General features: G+C 36.0%; 1 pseudogene; it reads left to right on the forward strand.

Moving 5' to 3' along the window:
• Positions 1-1,811: 1,811 nt before the first annotated feature.
• On the forward strand, positions 1,812-3,360 carry LOC113909297 (annotated as a pseudogene).
• The last annotated feature ends 17,127 nt before the right edge of the window (positions 3,361-20,487 follow it).

The raw sequence follows: 20,487 nt of genomic DNA on the forward strand, positions 1-20,487 counted from the left end.
AATTAAAAATAAATAAAGAGGTATTTTGGGAAAGTATATCGGATACAAAGGATTGAAGAGTGCTTTGTGAATGGGGCAAAGAAACTAAAGAGTTTCTTTGGTTGTTACAAACCATGTAAGGTCTTACAAGTCATCTAAAAGAGATTTTCTTTATCCAAAGAACAATGAGATTTTATCAAAAGATTTTAAGTGTGTGGAGGGGAGCATGGCAACATAATCAAGTTAACATTTGCAATATAAAGAATTGATTGAAGGGGTGCCTAGGTGGTGCAGCCAGTTGAGCTTCTGACTCTTGATTTTGGCTCAGGTCATGATCTAAGGGTCCTGAGATCGAGCCCCACAGCAGGCTCCACTCTCAGTGGGGAGTCTGCTTGAGATTCTCTCCCTCTCCCTTTGCTCCTCCCCCAGCCTGCATACACTCCTCTAAAATAAATAAGTGTATCTTAAAAAAAAAAAAAAAAAAGAACTAATTGAAGAAAGGCTGAGTGAATAAAGATAGATAGTCAGGACATGATGGCATCATCCAAGCAAAAGATCATGATAGCTTGGATAAGGGTGGTAGTGATTATGGTAGAGATGGAGAAAAACGGGGCAAGTTCAATAATATTTAAAAGGAGATTTTGGCAGGATTTGTTAAAGCTCTGAATAAAGGGTGACGCGAGAGAGAAAAGGGTAGCAGACTTGTTCCTGTGCTTTTGGCTTATGCCACTGGATGGCATAATCCAATCCTTTCTTTAGAGAAGTAACAGTGAAAGGAGTGAATTGGAAGAGAACGAGAACAAGGCCAGCTTTCATCTCCATAGAGGTCGCAGTCAGAGCACTGGATATGGATCAAATCACCAAGCGAATAGGGAGTGAAGAATGAGAACATTAAAAAAACCCAGGACTGTGCCGAGATAAAATGCAAAGAAGAAATAGAAGGAACATGGATAGAAATTCAGAAGGAAAAGGAAAGGGGAACCCTAACATGGAAACTCAGGGAGGGTAGTTTTCCAGAGAGGGTAGCCATCAGTTTTAAGTGATTCTGAAATATTGAACGAGATGTTACTATAAATAGCCATCAGGAGAAGCAGCAGAGAGGTCATTGACGAATTTATTGAGTGCTGTACCAGTGCAGAGAATGGACAGGAAGCTAGATTGTGTGGCTTTCAGTGGGAGCAGGATATACTGAGACAATGAAATTCTGAAAAAATAAAAATGATAATTCTTGAAACCTATTTGGTTCTTAAAGGAAGGAGATGAGGTGGTAGTGATGGGGGCATAGGTGGTAAACTAAGGGACTTTATTCACGTGTTGTTTGATTTTTAATCAACACAAGCCTGAAAATATCTATAGTTTTTAAGATTTTTATTTATTTTTTACAGAGAGAGAGCACAAGCAGGGGGAGTGGCAGAGGGAGAGGGAGAAGCAGGCTCCCCGCTGAGCAGAGAGGTCAATGTGGGGCTCGATCCCAGGACCCTGGGACCATGACCTGAGCTGAAGGCAGACACTAATGTCCTAAGTGTATTATATACATATTCCATATTTTTAAAAAGATTTTGTTTATTTATTTGAGAGAGAGAGACAGAGATAGTGAGAGACAGCACAAGCCGGGAGGAGAGGGAGAAGCAGGCTTCCCGCGGAGCAGGGAGCCCAACTTGGAACTCGATCCCAGGACCCTAGGATCATGACCTGAGCCAAAGGCAGACGCTTAATGACTGAGCCACCCAGGCGCCCCTATATTTTTTTAATTAGTGGGAGGAAAAATTCCACTTGGAAAAGAAAAGTTAGGTGCATAAGATAAAGGATTGTGACAATTCCTGACAGTAAAGATGGGAAATGAAAGGCAAAACACCAGTGCAGAGCTTGGGGTTAGTTATAACGCTTGAAGAGCCAGAGCTGGTTAAGACGTTTATGAAGTTGTGGGTGTACGGCATGTGAATATAAAAGTCTCATTTAATGACAGAGGCTGTGACAGGCAAGATCAGGTAAAAATTTCCTCCTTTAAGACAAAAGGAGGCCTCTGAATGTTTCTAAGCCAGGGAAATGAGTCAACCACAGGAAGAGATGGAGAGACAAAAGGGGGAAAGGACTACTGAGCTGCATACACTCACTGAAGATTTTTTTCTATTATTTTGGTTTTTGTGTATATCATCTCCCAAGTCCACAGCTTTCCACATTTGTCTAGTTTAAATTTGTTAAATAACTCTAGGAGACCAATTTCCCAGATTAAGATCACTTATTTTGAAAACTATTCACAAGGATATTCAGCTCATAGTCCTCGTTCAGATGTTCTTATTTTTGCCTATAGAGTTTAGAACAAAATTCTGGAAACCTAGACTTATGGAGCTAGAAATGATCTTTTTTTCATAATCTCTTACAATTTCTTCCCTGACAAGATCATAGCAAAATTACATACTTCTAAAAATTGAACTGTTGATTTAATATAAACCTATTTCAGTATTCCACATAAAGTTACTTAGAAACATTATTTCTACAATGCCTTTAGTATGTTATATGGTACAATAATGAGGCATTTTCCTTTTCTTTATTGAAAATGGCTAAAATAGCATATAATTATGGGAATGCATTATTTATTCTCTAGCCTTCAATTGCTCCTTTTTGATAGACATACCATACTTTGTGGCATTTACATTGGACTTTGAGGTGTAGACAGGAATATGAAATACATTAAAATTAATGAAATACAAATTAAAGAAATATAAGTCTACCTTGAACATAATTTACAATTTCTTTTGCGCTTAGTTCATTCGGGCTGTAGAATACCACAGACTGGTTAGCTTATAAAAAACAGAAATTTGAAAGCAACAGGCCTACATTTTATTGTGACCACTACAACACATATCTCACCCAGGACTGTCCGTCTGTGAAAAATAAACACTGCAGTGGTGGGAAACACAAGGAGAATGTGAAAGACTACTCTCAGAAATGTATGGAAGAACAGGCTCAGAGCCTGATTGACAAAACAACTGCTGTATTTCAATAAGGAAAGATACCTCCTACTCCTGCATAGGCAAGGATCCCACTTACCCCCCGGTCTCCTGGGTCTGCCTTGCCCTGGTATGATGCCAGCACTTCTATATGGGGGGCCCTCCCATGATGCCAATGATGGGCTCTCCTCTTCCTGGGATGATGCCAGCGGGACCTGCTCCTGGAATGAGTCTGCTTATGGGAGGCCACATGCCAGGAATGCCGGGGTCCCCAGTGATGAGATCTCTTGCCCACACGGTACCCACGCAGCAAGGAATGACTCAGGATTGGACAGATGAGGAGAGGGGGGAGCCTCTTTTATGTCCATTTTATATTACTTGTTCTGCTTCCCCAGGAGATAATGGTGGTGTGACTCTAGGTGTTTTTTAACAGCAGGACAAGGAAGACTTGTTCCTCCTTCCTATCAAAGAGAGAATAGTTTTGGCAGGGGAGTAGTGAGATTAAAAAAAAAATCAATTTTCATTTGTCTTGTGAAATGTGGAAATAAAATTGTCAACTGTTTTAGTTAAAAAAAAAAAACACACAGAAATTTATTTCTCACAGTTCTGGAGGCTGGCACAGGCTGAAATCAAGGTGCCGGCATGGTCAGGTGAGGGCCTTCTTCCAGTTGGAGATTTGTCATTGTGTTTTAGGCAAAAGTGACAAGCTAGCCCTCTGGGACTTCTTTTATGGCCCCACACTCCTAATACCATTACATTGGGTATTGGATTTTCAACACAATAACATGGGGGAGGAGGGATACATACGTTCAAACCATAGCACATTGTAATATATACTTTTACTTATATCGATTCATATGTAAAAGGCACTGCCATTTTCTCATGTCAAATAAACTTGAATATACTGAACCATACTATGTGCAGGAAGCCAGCAAGGCTGATAAAACATCTAATGTGCTAATTAGCTGGCAGAACTTCTCCTCTAATGGCACATCTTTCCCCATTCAAAATAACCATGACAAGATAGGAGCAAATTACATCTGTCAACTGTTAAGATTCTCATAATGTTCTGGCTAAAAATGCCTTTGCAAGTATTATTATATTCCCTGGGCAGTTTAAAAAAGCATAGTCATGATATTTTCCTATCTAGTAGCTTTAAATTTTTTCATAAGTGACCATTACAGTTAAGTGAAAAAAATGCATTAGCCGATCTGTACAATACTGCATGGCTGCTTTAGTTCATCAAATAGGAAGCTGGTTTGAAAGCAATATATTCTTTCATTCTTTCCTAGATGGGGTACACCCAATATTCTTAGAAAGTTGGCTAAACTGACCTTGACGCTTTCCATAAGTTGTAAAGTTCTTCATTCTAACCTTTTGGAAATTGTATAAGCTAACATAACTTCTAATATCACACAATTTCTATTGCAATTTCTGGATGTAAACATTTATATAGCATTTTTAAAAAATTCAACTATATAAAAATATTAGTAAAATTTTATGGTAAGATTTTCATGGAAGGCAATGACAACTTGCCCTTTCCTACTTATACATCCTGGATCGTTCCCTAGACAGCATGGAGGTAGGGGTAAAAAATAAAGTATGGGAAGAATGAGACCTGAATTTTAACCCCTACTCAACCATTGGCCTACCTAAAGAATTAGCCTAGTGGATTGTGGACTGCAATGATAAGAGCAATCTTTACATATTTGACACGCTGTCTTATGCTTAAAAGACTTAAAAGACTTAAAGTATGTGCCTCCAAATGTTTTTTGATTCAAGATGAGAATACTTTCTAGGTATCAAGCCTGAAGGTATCCTAGCCTCTAAGAGGTAATCACATCTTCAGCATTACCAGGATACCACACCAGGGTTCTTGTGACTCAGATATCTCTGTGTTCCATTCTAAATAGGAGAGTCAGTGATTCCATAATGTTCTCTCTGAGCCTTAATTTCCTCATCTCAGAAAGAAGAAGCCATCATAGTTAAAGAGTAAAGCAGTCAAATTTAAAATCGAGATAAGGGGATGAAGAGACAAAAAAATATGAGCCTTGTCATATAAGCTCCACTAGGTAGCTCTACTATAAAAACTTAATCTTGAAGTTGAACTATTGCTAACTTAGTTTCCTCATGCTGATTGCACAAGTGCCTGGCTCATCTCCGCAGCACTGTTAAATTAGAGGAAAAAAACACAGCAATTTGTTACTTTTAGCTGAGTAGCTCAATATTGTTGTTGCATGTCCAGAATTTGTTACATTTTTTGTCACCGCATTTTTTGCTGTTTTATGATTCCACATAAAAATGATACACAATGAAATAAGAAATAGAAGTATTTTCAAACTTCCTGTTTAATCTGAATTGGTTTTCTTATGCATTATGATTAAATAATGCATTTCTTTATAATTGATATGAGATTTTCAAATGTGGAATAATTTTATTATGGGTTATATGTTTAAATAGGATATATATAGTTAATATTGACAGTATTTTAAACATAAAGCAGCATCTCAATATACACCATAAATCTCATGATTTCTTATAAAACTTTTTAGCATATTTTTCTATATAAAATATACAGCCCTTTAAAGTTGGATAGATTATTATTTGTATGAAGACTATTATCATAGATTAGTAAAAGTTTATTCCTTTTGGTTCCATATCCTTTGACCTGTCCCACCTTGGCACTTTAGGTGATATTAATCAATAAAGTCCAGAAACACAACAGATTTTACTTTTTCCCAGCCCTTTTCTTCTGTAGGTATCCATATTTTTAAAACATTGTTTTTATCCATAAACTCAAACAAAATATTGTATCCTTTAAAATTAGATTCTTGGCAGTAAACTTAACTATACATTAAAATCACCTTAATGCTCAATCTGTTTCTCTTCCATAATCCCAAGCATCTGCCTTTCACTCAGGGGGACAACTCGTGCTGTTCACTCTACAAATATCCTTTCCTCCTTTGTCAGCCAGGCTAGCTGTTACTCATCCTTAAAGGCCTAGTTCAAATGTCAACATGATGCAGCTTGCATCAAAACCTTCAGGGATAAGTACTTGCTTCATCATCTGTATTTCCAAAGGATGTTATATTTATCTCCAAGAGCATTTTTGTTCCACTTTAGAAATTTAACACTTAAATAGTCGGTAATTATGTTGCAGTGCAATGAATTTTATAACTTAGCATCATTCAACATTCCTAACCATTATCCCAGAGAAAACCATAGCATAACAAAATTTAAACCAAATGGATTAATTTTCTATTGACGTATAACAAATCACCATAAATTTATTTATTTATTTATTTTAAGATTTATTTATTTATTTGAGAGAACAAGAATGAGAGAGAGAGAGTACATGAGAGGGGGGAGGGTCAGAGGGAGAAGCAGACATCCCGCTGAGCGGGGAGCCAGATGTGGGACTCGATCCCAGGACTCCAGGATCATGACCTGAGCCGAAGGCAGTCGAGCCACCCAGGCGTCCCAACAAATTACCATAAATTTAGTGGCTTAAAACAATATCTGTTTATTATCTCACAATATCTGTATGTCTGGCTCTCTGTCAGGGTCTCCCCAAGCCGAAGTCTCATGGCCCTCATAGGCGCTTTGTGACCTGAAAATGTGTGTTTTCAAGGTGAACAGGACTGCATCTCTCTGACTTCTGTCTCTAACCTCTAGACTCCCTGTTAGGAGCTCATATGATTAGGTCAGGACCAACCAGGATATTACTTCTGATGAACTCATTCAATTAGAAACCTTAATTACATCTGCAAAACCCTCTTGCCATATAACCTAACATAACCATGAAAGTGATATCCCAACATAACCACAAGAGAGAGTAGTGGAGTGGTCTGCTCCAGCGGACAATATTCACAGTGCATTGTTTAAGAATTGCTGTTCAAAGGTCATAGTATAAACAATGACTTTTAGATTGTTTCAGTATGTTTTAAAAATCACAGATAATGCACTCCGTTGTGCCTCCATTCTGGATACACTGCTCTGGCCATTTTCGCCATGGTGCATTACTGTTTGGGTATCAGAAATTTACTTAATGAGATATCTGATATAGCTCAGGATTCTTTTTTCCTGGAAGAATATGAAAAAATGCCATCTTGTTTATTTTATTTTAGCTGGATATGAAAAAATATAGAGAAATTACAACTACAGAAAAGACTTAAATTTTTTATCAGAATTTAAAGGAGATATAAAAAACAAGGACTTGCTTGTTTAAAATATAGAATCGTTTCTCACACCCAGTCTTTCCAGACAGCACAACTTTCTCAAAGTAAGAAATGGCATCTGGACAAAGATCAAATCAGGGCTCTTTTTGTAAAATGTGGCCTTGGGATAAATTTCAGATTGAGAGAGCATCTGTAAAACCTTTTGTTAAGGCTTCAGAAAGATTTAAGGAAGTTCCTTGTAGACCTTCTCCACTAGGAAAAAAAAAAATGACTTCTAAGAATAATAAGGGCATGCCTTCTATACCCTCTTAGCTAGATAAAATGTTTTTAAAAAATCTTAAGGGTATGCTACTTAGATTTTCTTGCCTAGAAAAAAGGTCTGCTATGAATCTAAGGGACTTGCCTTTTAGATACTCTTTACTAGACAAAGATTCTTTAAAGTTGTGAGCTAGAGAAGGGATCCTCTCAGAAAAAAAAATGTGGGTGTGGGCCCACAATTAGCAAATGAACAGATTTATGACTCGATACATAAAAATGAACAAACTTTTAAAATAATTGTACCAACTTGTACTGAAAGAGACAGCTACAATGAAAAGGTATCTCAGGCATCAAATTTCTATGAGCAGGAAGCAGGCTGTAAAATTTACTCAGCTGAGAGTTTGGCCATTTCTTATGGAAAAGAAGGAATGATTAAGTTTGGAGCCCCGAAGGATAGAGCCAAAGCCAGAAGTCAACAATCCCAGGGGGCAGAACTGGGCCTTAACCAGCATACGTTTCCTGCAACCAAAGCAGGATGAATCATCACCTGAGCCGAGCTGGATTTCACATTGCTGTAGAACAATGACTTTCATGCGCCTATTTCCTGTTTTAGATGCATATGGCTATAGTAATTATCATGTCTCCCAGTCTATTTTGAATGTGTGGGAGGCAGGTACATTGTCTCTTTGATGTACAGATTTTCAGATTAAGAAGCACCTTATTTGAGGAGTCTCATTCACATCTGGACCTGATTTAGATAATGAAATGCTAGGCTTTAAACCTGATTGTGATAATATAATGAGATAAAACTTGGGGAGTCTTGCGAGGGACTGCATATATTTTGCACTTGGGAGGGAAAGGGGTCATTAGAATCCAGAGTAAAGATTGTGGAAGTTAGTCTGCAAAGACCACCCCCTCCTCTGGCCTCCTGCGGGGAACCATGTCTCCCAGTAGTCACTCCCTAGAGTGCTGGACCCCACCTACATTGAATCTAAGCTGATGCTGTATATTCAATAAATTGCAGAAGAATTATACTCCATGACTTTCCAAAAAACCTTACAGCTTCTGCATAGATCTCTTAGAATGTTTACCATTTGGGATGCTCTGGATACCATGCTGTATGAGGTGCAAGCCACATAGAAAGGCCAAACATAGATTTCCTGTAAACATTCCCAGCTGAGTTTCCAGGCCACAGCAAACATCATCTGCCAGCCATGTGAAAGAACAATCAGTCAAGCTCAATGGTTGTAGCCCCAGTCGGGAACTGCCTACCACCACATGAAAGACTCAAAGTAAGAACCATCTATCCGGAATGAGTCAACCCACAGAATCTTTAGAGGTAACATTCATTTTTGTTTAAACCAGGGAACAAAACTTTTTTTTTTTTTTTTCTGTAAAGGGCCATATTTTAGTCTTTGCAAGGAACATATGGTCTCTGTCACATATTCTTCTTTATTTTTTTTAACAATTATTTTAAAATGTAAAGATGATTCTTAGCTCATAGGTCATACAAAAACAGGCCTTGGATCAGATTTGGCCCATCAGCTAGTATTTTGTGAACCCTGCTTTGAACTACTAACACATAGTGTTTTGTTACACAGCAATAAATAAATGAATATGAAATGGTGTGCACAAGAATTAGCACATGTGTTTTACCATAGAGTCAGCTTCAAGGAAGTAGATGTGTCTTATATATCTATGTAACCCCATGTTTATAGCAGAGTGAGTATGCCATAAATATGTTACCTATAATTCTCCTTATTAAACATGACTTAGTTATATTTTAAAATCCCCTTAAAATATTTTCTAAAATATTAGGTATTCATAAAAAATAAATCCTAATGTAATACATATGCAATGTTTTGAAAATAAATTGACAAAAATATCCTGCTAGTGGTAATTATTACCTTTATGTTTAGAATGTACCCTTGAGTAAAAATAAAGCAGACTACTGATCATGCTACCATGTGGATGAACCTCAAAAATACTAAATTAAAGAATTCAAATGCATAGGATTACATATTTTATGGTTCCATCTTTATGAAATTTCCAGAAAAGGAAAATCTAGAGATAGAAAGCAGAAAGGGGTTACCAAGGCGGGGGATGGGAGAAGAGTTAACTGAAAATTGGCATAAGAAAATTTTGGGGTATATAGAATGTTCTAAAACTAGAATGTATTGATGGTTGTATAACTCTATAAAGTTATTAAAAATTATACCATTAAAGTGCATGAATTTTATGGTATGTAAATTGTTATGCCTCAATAAATGTGTAAAAGTATAACAAACATCCATATTTTCATTGCAGCAATATGGAAAAAAGACCAACTCCTTTGTGTCAATTTGAGAGGAAAAAAGCATTAAGAATATGTTTTTAATATACAGATATGTTCCATGAAACACTGTCAAAAATAGATTTAATATTCTTTACTGCACCATTTTGCAGTTCACAAATTATTTCCTTTGAATCGATAAGCTCTGCACATTAACAAGTATCACCACCATATCATCATTACTAGAGAAAAGGCATATTGCCGAGTAAAGACTTTTTATTTCTAGTTACCTTCCCCTGAATAATATTAAGATTTCAAAGAAGTAACAGAAACTTTTGATGAGCCGTAGAAATTCCAGTGGGAAATATAATTCCCAATTATTTCTTACCAGTCATTATTCCTGACCATTCTTTAAAATAATGGTAGGGATTACATTACTAATGGAAGTTAAAAAAAATTGTTATCTTCAACCCTGAAGACAGAGTAACAGGCCCTGAAAGCTGCAAATCACTTCTTTGTAATTATAAACTCTATAAAATTAAAAAAAATTAAAAAAATAAACTTTAAATATACAGAAAATATAAGAACATCAAGCACCAAATAAAACAAATGATAAAGTAAAATAAAAAATTTCATTAATTTTTTAGTGATTCCTTCACATCAAAAATACATGCATAAGTAATAGTTTAGGTTATAATCTGATTTGCAATTAAACTTTTTTCGTATCACGGGGCCCTATACCATTACAAAAAGGTATAGAACTAATGTACATATGCATATATACACAAAATGTTCCATCAGTTTGCAAGGCTTCAAGTAGCCCCCAAGTGCAATGGGCATGTCCAGAATAAGAACCACTGATAAAATGTGAATTGATGCTTGATTATTTTAAAAAATGTCAACCCTGTGCATCAAGAGTGGCACATAGTACTAAGCAAGACATGAATATTAAAAGCAGAGATTTTGTTTTTCTTTTAAATACATTTGGGCAGGAAAAAAATATCCTTTGATTTATTAAATGCCCTTAACCTCAGTAAGAATTTATACAGAATTATGATGTCAGTGCTTGTCAGAGTCTCTGATATAATCTAAGTGTTTTCACTTGAGTTGTTCAGGTTTTTTTTTTTTAATTAGTAATCCTTCACCCCTGATACCATGATCTTGTTGAGAGCTGGATGTACATCCTAGATCTTAGAAAGCAAAAAGATTTGGCATTAATTAAATAAGAACAAACCCTAAGGAGTGAACAGACTGTGAATTACAGATCACAGATAATTCGAATGGAGAATGATGACACAAGAAGGATTAAAGAAAAGTGAAAGTTAATAGCAGAATTAAAATCGATTTGGAGGATGTTTGTTTCCAGCCAAGTTGGAGGGACAGAAATTAAATTTCTATTCCTATCTTAGAGAACTAGAAAACTGGACAAAATATATAAAACAATGATTTTCAAACATTGGACAACAAGCAGTTAAGGACTACTCCCTGTGAGAAGGAAAATCAATAAAATGAGCCCTAATATTATACCAGTTTATTGCCCAAAGACTCAACAAAGGGAAGAGGAACCCACAGAAAGCCTGGTGATCTCATTGAGCTGAGGGGACAAAGATCAGATTTTGAGAGGTTGAACTACTTAGAAAATATGGTGCGGAGCACCAAAGAATAGGAAACCATGCAGAGGGAGCTCTGGAGATCCTCAGAGACTTCCTTTAAGTCTTTGGCTTAGTACAGATCTGCACATCTGTAAGTAGAAACTACATCATCTGGGAAACAACAACCGAAATGAGGAGGCATAAAAATTTCCAAAGCTCACACAAAGCTAGGACTAGTTTGTGTTCTTAGCCAGAATGGTGAAATTTCATAAGACTTGAAACATTGAATTAAATTCACAGAAGGCTATTTCTTTGTAATGGGGTTTAATTACATCAAGCACCAACAGAAAATTTTTCAACACAAACCACCACAGATCCAAGTAACTTAAGTGTATACCAGAAGAGTATCCAACATTACTTAAAAAAAATAACAAAATCCCTAACACTCAACATAATAGTCACAATGCTTTAGATCTGATCATATATTTTGAAACTTGCAAGGAAGCAGAAAATACAATCCATAACCAGGAGATAAGTCAAACAATAGAAACAGAGACACAAATGACTGAGGTAATGGTATTAGCAGGCAAGGGTATTAAAACAACTATTAAATATTTTTCACATGTTTAAAAATGTAACATAGAGGGGTGCCTGGGTGGCTCAGTCATTAAGCATCTGCCTTCAGCTCAGGTCATGATCCCAGGGTCCTGGGAATGAGCCCCACATTGGGCTCCCTATTCTGCAGGAAGCCTGCTTCTCCCTCCCCCATTCTCCCTGCTTGTGTTCCCTCTCTCGCTGTGTCCCTCTCTGTCAAATAAATAAATAAAATCTTTTTTAATAAATAAATAAATAAAATAAAAATGTGATATAGAAATGACCATGGGAAGGAAAAAAACTAGAAGCTTTTTAAAAAAACCCAAATATAAAATATAGAGATAAATTCAATACCTGATAGAAAATACACTGGATGGATTTAACAGAAGATTAAAACTGCGGAAGAAAAAAATCTATAAACTAGAAGAAATAGAAACTATATAAAATGAAGCACGGAAAGTAAAAAAGACCAAAAAAAGAAAAAACAGAGGCTGAGTGGATAATATCAAACAGTTAATATCTGTATACAATTGAGTTCTGGGGGGAGTGGGAGGCAAAAAAACATTGAAATAAAGGTCCAAAACTTCCAAATTTATGAAAACCATAAGCCCACACATTCTAAAAGAATAAACATGCAATAAAACACATGAAAGTCAACCATAATCAAATTGCTAAAAACCAAAGATAGAGAAAGAAAAAACTGCAAAGCAGACAGAGAAAAAATATTACATAAAACAGGACAAAAATAAAAATCTCAGATTTCTCATTAGAAGCAATGCAGACTAAAAGACAATGAATGATATATTTAATGTGTTTTTTTTGATAAATCTGTTTATCTAGAACTTTATATTCAGAGAAAAAATCTTTCAAAAATGAATATGAAACCAAAAAAAACTAGTTAAAAAATTAAAAAGCTGAAATATTTGTTTCCAGAAAACCTGCACTCAAATAAATGTTAAAGGAAGTTTTTAAGGCAGAAGAAAATATTAAATGAAACCTTACATTTACCCAAGGCAATCAAAGAACAGGATATTGTAAATATGTTAGTAATGTAAATGTTTTCTAATTTTAAAATTATTTAAAAGATAATGTATAGCTTGAAACAAAAATAATGAGTGAACTGTGTAACTTGTAATTTATGTAAAAGAAAAATGTATACGGGTGCCTGGGTGGCTCAGATAGTTAAACGTCTGCCTTTGGCTCAGGTCATAATCTCAGGGTCCTGGGATCGAGTCCCGCATAGTGCTCTCCACTCAGAAATGAGTCTGCTTCTCCCTCTCCCTCTATGATCTCTCTCACTTTTGCTCTCTCTCTCGAATAAATAAATAAAATCTTTAAAAAAAAGAAAGAAAAATGTATAGTAGCAAAAGTGTAAGTATGAGGAGGAAAATAGGATACTGTTGTAACTTGCTTTTTTTCAGGTTTTTTTTATTATTATGTTATGTTAATCACCATACATTACATCATTAGTTTTTTTCAAGATTTTATTTATTTATTTGAGAGAGAGAGGGAGCACATGGGAGGGGGGATGGTCAGAGGGCGAAGCAGACTCCCTGCCAAGCAGAGAGCCTGATGCGGGACTCGATCCAGGGACTCCAGGATCATGACCTGAGCCGAAGGCAGTCACCTAACCAACTGAGCCCCCCAGGTGCCCACATCATTAGTTTGTGATGTAGTGTTCCATGATTCATTGTTTATGTAAAATACCCAGTGCTCCATTCAGTATGTGCCCTCTTTAATACCCATCACCAGGCTAACCCATCCTCCCACCCCCTCCCCTCTAGAACCCTCAGTTTGTTTCTCAGAGTCCATAGTCTCTCATGGTTCATCTCCCCCTCCGATTCCCCCCTTCATTTTTCCCTTCCTACTATCTACTTCTTTTTTTTTCAATATACAAAGACATATTACATTATCTCAAAGTAGACTATAATAAGTTAAAAATTGATAATATAAACTCTAGAACTCCCCCCAAAAAAGAGTTGTTCAATAATGGAGAAAAAAATAACATTAAATAATATTGATCAGAAAGAAGACATGGCCCAATCACATCAATAATTAGGTTAAATATAAATGATCTAAACACTCCAAAAAATGACAGTGATTGTCAGATGATAAAAAGCAAAACCCAACTAAACTCAGCATACAAATAACTCACATTAATTATGAAGTCAAAGAAAGAAAAAAATTAAAGTAATGGAAAAAAGATGTACTATAGTACAACTAAGTAAAAAAAAAGCTGGAATAACTATTTTACTGTCAAATAAAATAGATTTGGGAGGAAAGAATATTACCAGGGATAATGAGGGAAATCAGTTAATAATCACAAAGTCAATGCATTGAGAAGACATGAGAATATTAAATGTGTAGGCAGCCAATATCAGAACTTCAAAATAGAAGAAGCAAAAGTGGATAGACCTCAGTGGAGAAAAATTTAGAATTACAGTTAAAGATTTCAACACTACTCTATAACTGACAGAAGTAGAAAGATCAGTAAAGATGTGGAATAACTAAATTGCAGTATTAATCAACTTATTCTGACATAGAAAACACTAATTAAGCACATCTACCAAGCAGAGCACAATAAACTTCCTTTTCAAGTGCACATGAACATTCACCAAGATCAACAACATTCTGAGTCATAAGGCTATATAATTTAAGAGGATTAAAGTCATATAACTTATAAAAATACACAAAAAATAAGTATAAAAGTGCATTTTTTGGAAGGTAGCTAAAGCAATCTTTAGAGTGAAATTTATAACATTTAGTGCTTGTATTTAAAAGTTCACAAATCAACAATCTAAGTGTCCCCCTTAAGAAACTAATAATTGAAAAGCAAACTAAACCCAAGGAAAAGGAGAAAATAATAAAGATAAACCTAGAAATCAATGAATTAGAAAAATGGGACATCAGTATAGACCCTACTGACATTAAAAGAATAACAAGAGACTAGTATATACAACCTAATGCTAATAATTCAACAACTTAAGTAAAATGGAAAAATAGCCCCAAATATGAAAATTATCAAGAAAGTGGATCCATGATCCTCTTCCTTATAAACTACAAAGTTAACAGAAATGAGGAATGCTGTCTTCATAAACCCCCTACCTGAAGCTATGGATTCTGGTTGTAAGTCAAAGCTGTTTATGTCAAAGTGACATAGAGGTTCCTGATGAGAGTTCAAGGTTTCTTTCATATTATATAATTTTAAACAACAAAAAACAACAAAATTTCTAACAGCCTAAGATTTTGGAGAACTACATTTCTCAATAACTAAAAAAGCAATAGTCATTCAAAGAAGGAAGTAGTTATGACACTTAACAGCTGTAGCATGTTCTTGGGAGAAATATTGTTTCCTATTAACTTTGCAATGGGCCTTTTCTATGCATATTATACCGGTCTTATGAATAATAAAGCAGTTCCCCCTTTTGGCCAACAGCATACAAATCAGCTGGTCAGTCATTGTAGAGATAAAATGATTAAAATCCTGCATTCATGAGAAAACTTTAAAGCCATAGTCAAGTATTTTCCTAATGCATGGCCTGCACTCCTGTTACTTAATCAAGGCTGATGGAACAGAAACCAGATCCCAAGCCTAAAGACCCGTTTAAACATCTTCAAATGGATTTAATTACCCCCACTAATAGAAATATATGTGATGATTACATGTCTATGTTAGATTTGATCACAGCCTGGTAAATGCATGTGCATTCCATATATATATATATATATATATATATATGCATATATATATATATATATATATAAAATTCACTTTGTGTTTTATATCTGAGATATCTCTCATTGTCTATCTAGTGATGGAGAAAATTATTTCCCTAAAATTTTTACTAGGAGACTTATAAAATGCTACTCATTACTTGGAATCTCTATAGTCCACATTATTCTGACTTCAGGTAAGATAAAAAGGACAAAAAAAACTTTCAAACTCACGTTAGCTGAGCTTATGTACAAAAGGTCCTGGGTCTTTGTTAATGTCCCCACAGTTCAAATTGTGTTCTTACTCCCAGGGAAGTATTTTGTACTCTATATTCACCAAAACAGCAGTGTCACTTTTATTTAAATCTCTGCCAATAGGTCAAAAATGTATTTACGTGGAAGGGGGAGGAGCAAGATGGCGGAGGAGTAGGAGACCTAAATTTCATCTGGTCCCAGGAATTCAGCTAGATAGTTATCAAACATTCAGAACACCTACAAACTCAACAGGAGATCAAAGAAAAGAATAGTGGCAATTCTATGAACAGAAAAGTGACGACTTTCTGGGAGTGTATATTTTTCTGGGGTTGTTGTTACCCTTTTAGAATTTTGTTCTCTCATTCATCTATTCTTCTCTGTATAAAATGACAAATGGAAAAACTCACCTCAAAAAAAAAAAGAAGAGGCAGAACTGACTGCCAGGGACCTAATCAATATGGACATTACTAGACAATACTAGAGTTCAGAATGATGATTATAAAGATACTAGCTGGGCTTGAAAAAGCATAGACGATACTAGAGAATCCCTTTCTGGAGAAATAAAAGAACTAAAATCTAACCAAGTTGAAATCAAAAAGGCTATTAATGAGGTGCAATAAAAAAAATGGAGGCTCTAACTGCTAGGATAAATGAGGCAGAGAATCAGTGATATAGAAGACCAAATGATGGAGAATAAAGAAGCTGAGGAAAAGAGAGGTAAACAACTACTGGATCTTGAGGGGAGAATTTGAGAAATAAGGAATACCATAAAGCAAAACATTAGAATAATTGGGATTCCAGAAGAAGAAGAAAGAGAGAGAGGGGCAGAAGGTATATTGGAGCAAATTATAGCAGAGAACTCTCCTAATTTGAGGAAGGAAACAGGCATCAAAATCCAAGAGGCACAGAGAAACCCCGTCAAAACCAATAAAAATAGGTCAACACCCTGACATCTAATAGTAAAACTCACAAGTCTCAGAGACAAAGAGAAAATCCTGAAAGAAACGGGACAAGAGGTCGGTTACCTACAGCAGTAGAAACATTAGATTGGCAGCAGACGTAACCACAGAGACCTGGCAGGTCAGAAAGGCCTGGCTCGTTCAGAGCACTAAATGAGAAAAATATGCAGCCAAGAACACTATATCCAGCTAGGCTGACATTGAAAATAAAAGGAGAGATTGAAAGCTTCCAGGACAAATAAAAACTAAAAGAATTTGCAAACACCAAACCAGAGAAATATTAAAAGGGGACCTCTAAGCAAAGAGAGAGCCTAAAAGTAACATAGACCAGAAAGGAACACAGACAATATACAGTAATAGTCACCTTACAGGCAATATAATGGCACTAAATTCATATCTTTCAATAGTTACCCTGAATGTAAATGGGCTAAATGCCCCAATCAAAAGACACAAGCTATCAGATTGGATTAAAAACAAGACCCATCGATATGCCGTCTGCAAGAGACTCATTTTATAACCAAAAACACTTCCAGATTGAAAGTGAGGGGGTGGAAAACAATTTACCATGCTAAATGATGTCAAAAGAAAGCTGGGGTGGCAATCCTTATATCAGACAAATTAGATTTTAAACCAAAGACTGTAATAAGAGATAAGGACGCTATATCACACTTAAAGGGTCTATCCAATAAGAAGATCTAAAAATTTTAAATATCTATGCCCCTAACAAGGGAGCAGCCAATTACATAAACCAATTAATAACAAAATCAAAGAAACACATCAATGATAATACAATAATAGTAGGGGACTTTAACACCCCCCTCACTGAAATGGACAGATCATCTAAGCAAAAGATCAGCAAGGAAATAAAGGCTTTAAAGGACACACTGGACCAAATGGACTGCACAGATATATTCAGAACATTCCATCCCAAAGCAATAGAATACACATTCTTCTCTAGTGCCCATGGAACGTTCTCCAGAATAGATCACATTCTGGGTCACAAATCAGGTCTCAAAAGGTATCGAAAGAATGGGATTATTCCCTGCATATTTTCAGACCACAGTGCTTTGAAACTAGAACTCAATCACAAGAGGAAAGTCGGAAAGAACTCAAATACATGGAGGCTAAAGAGCATCCTACTAAAGAATGAATGGGTCAACGAGGAAATTAAAGAAGAATTAAAACTTCATGGAAACAAATGAAAATGAAACCACAACTGTTCAAAATCTTTGGGATGCAGCAAAGGCGGTCCTAAGAGGAAAGTATATAGCAATACAAGCCTTTCTCAAGAAACAAGAAAGGTCTCAAATACACAACCTAACCCTACACCTAAAGGAGCTGGAGAAAGAACAGCAAATAAAGCCTAAACCCAGCAGGAGAAGAGAAATAATAAAGATCAGAGCAGAAATCAATGAAATAGAAACTAAAAGAACAGTAGAACAGATCAACAAAACTAGGAGCTGATTCATTGAAAGAATTAACAAGATTGATAAACCCCTGGCCAGACTTACCAAAAAGAAAAGAGAAAGGACCCAAATAAATAAATTCATGAATGAAAGAGGAGTGATCACAACCAATACCAAAGAAATACAAACGATTATAAGAACATATTATGAGCAACTATGTGCCAGCAAATTCAACAATCTGGATGCAATGGGTGCATTCCTAGAGACGTATCAACTACCAAAACTGAACCAGGAAGAAATAGATAACCTGAACAGACCTATAACCACTAAGGAAATTGAAGCAGTCATCAAAAATCTCCCAACAAACAAGAGCCCAAGGCCAGATGGTTTCCTAGGGGAATTCTACCAAACATTTAAAGAAGAATTAATACCTATTCTTCTGAAACTGTTCCAAAAAATAGAAATGGAAGGAAAACTTCCAAACTCATTTTATGAGGCCAGCATTACCTTGATCCCCAAACCAGAAAAAGACCCCATCAAAAAGGAGAATCACGGACCAATATCCCTGATGAACATGGATGCAAATATTCTCACCAAAATACTAGCCAGTAGGAGCCAACAGTACATTAAGAGGATTATTCACCACGACCAAGTGGGATTTATTCCTGGGCTGCAAGTTTTGTCCAACATCCACAAATCAATCAGTGTGAAAAAATACATTAATAAAAGAAAGAACAAGAACCATATGATCCTCTCAATAGATGCAGAAAAAGCCTTTGACAAAGTACAGCATCCTTTCTTGATTAAAAATCTTCACAGTTTAGGGTTAGAGGGTACACACCACAATATCAAAAAAACCATCTGTGAAAAACCCACACCATATATCATTCTCAATGGGGAAAAACTGAGAGTTTTTCCCCTAAGGTCAAGAACACGGCAGGGATGTCCACTATCACCACTGTTATTAAACATAGTACTAGAAGTCCTAGCCTCAGGAATCAGACAACAAAAAGAAATCAAAGGCATCCAAATTGGCAAAGAAGAAGCCAAACTCTCACTTTTTACAGATGATATGATACTTTATGTGGAAAACACAAAAGACTCCACCCCAAAACTGCTAGAACTCATACAGGAATTCAGTAAAGTGGCAGGATATAAAATCAATGCACAGAAATCAGCTACATTTCTACATACCAACAAGACAGAAGAGAGAGAAATTAAGGCATTAATCCCACTTATGATTGCACTCCAAACCATAAGATACCTAGAAATAAATCTAACCAAAGAGGCAAAGAATCTGTACTCAGAAAACTATAGGATACTCATGAAAGAAATCGAAAGACACAAAGAAATGGAAAAACATTTCAGGCCCATGGATTGGAAGAACAAATATTGTGAAAATGTCAATGCTACCTAGAGCAATGTACACATTTAATTCAATCCCTATCAAAATGCCATCCACTTTTTTCAAAGAAATGGAACAAATAATCCTAAAATTTGTATGCAACCAGAAGAGACCCCAAATAGCCAGAGGAATATTGAAAAAGAAAAGCAAAGCTGGTGGCATCACAATTCCAGACTTCAAGCTCTATTACTAAACTGTCATCATCAAGACAGTATGGCACTGGCACAAAAACAGACACATAGATCAGTGGAACAGAATAGAGAGCCCAGAAATGGACCCTCAACTCTATGGTCAACTCATCTTGGACAAAGCAGGAAAGAATGTCCAATGGAAAAAAGACAATCTCTTCAACAAATGGTGTTGGGAAAATTGGACAGCCACATGCAGAAGAATGAAACGACCATTTCCTTACACCACACACAAAAATAGACTCCAAATGGATGAAAGACCTAAATGTGAGACAGGAATCCATCAAAATCCTTGAGGAGAACACAGGCAGCTACCTCTTCCACCTCAGCCACAGCAACATCTTCCTAGAAACAGTGCCAAAGGCAAGGGAAGCAAGGGCAGAAATGAACTATTGGGATTTCATCAAGATAAAAAGCTTTTGCACAGCAAAGGAAACAGTCAACAAAACCAAAAGACAACTGACAGAATGGGAGAAAATATTTGCAAATGACATATCAGATAAAGGGCTAGTATCCAAAATCTATAAAGAACTTATCAAACTCAATACCCAAAGAACAAATGATCCAATCAAGAAATGGGCAGAAGACACACACAGACATTTTTCCAAAGAAGACATCCAAATGGCCAACAGACACATGAAAAAGTGCTCCACATCGCTCAGCATCAGGGAAATCCAAATCAAAACCTCAAAGAGATACCACCTCACACTAGTCAGAATGGCTAAAATTAATAAGT

The sequence above is a fragment of the Zalophus californianus genome, chromosome 6 (genome assembly GCF_009762305.2).
Source record: "Zalophus californianus isolate mZalCal1 chromosome 6, mZalCal1.pri.v2, whole genome shotgun sequence".
NCBI classification, from domain to species: Eukaryota; Metazoa; Chordata; class Mammalia; order Carnivora; family Otariidae; genus Zalophus; species Zalophus californianus.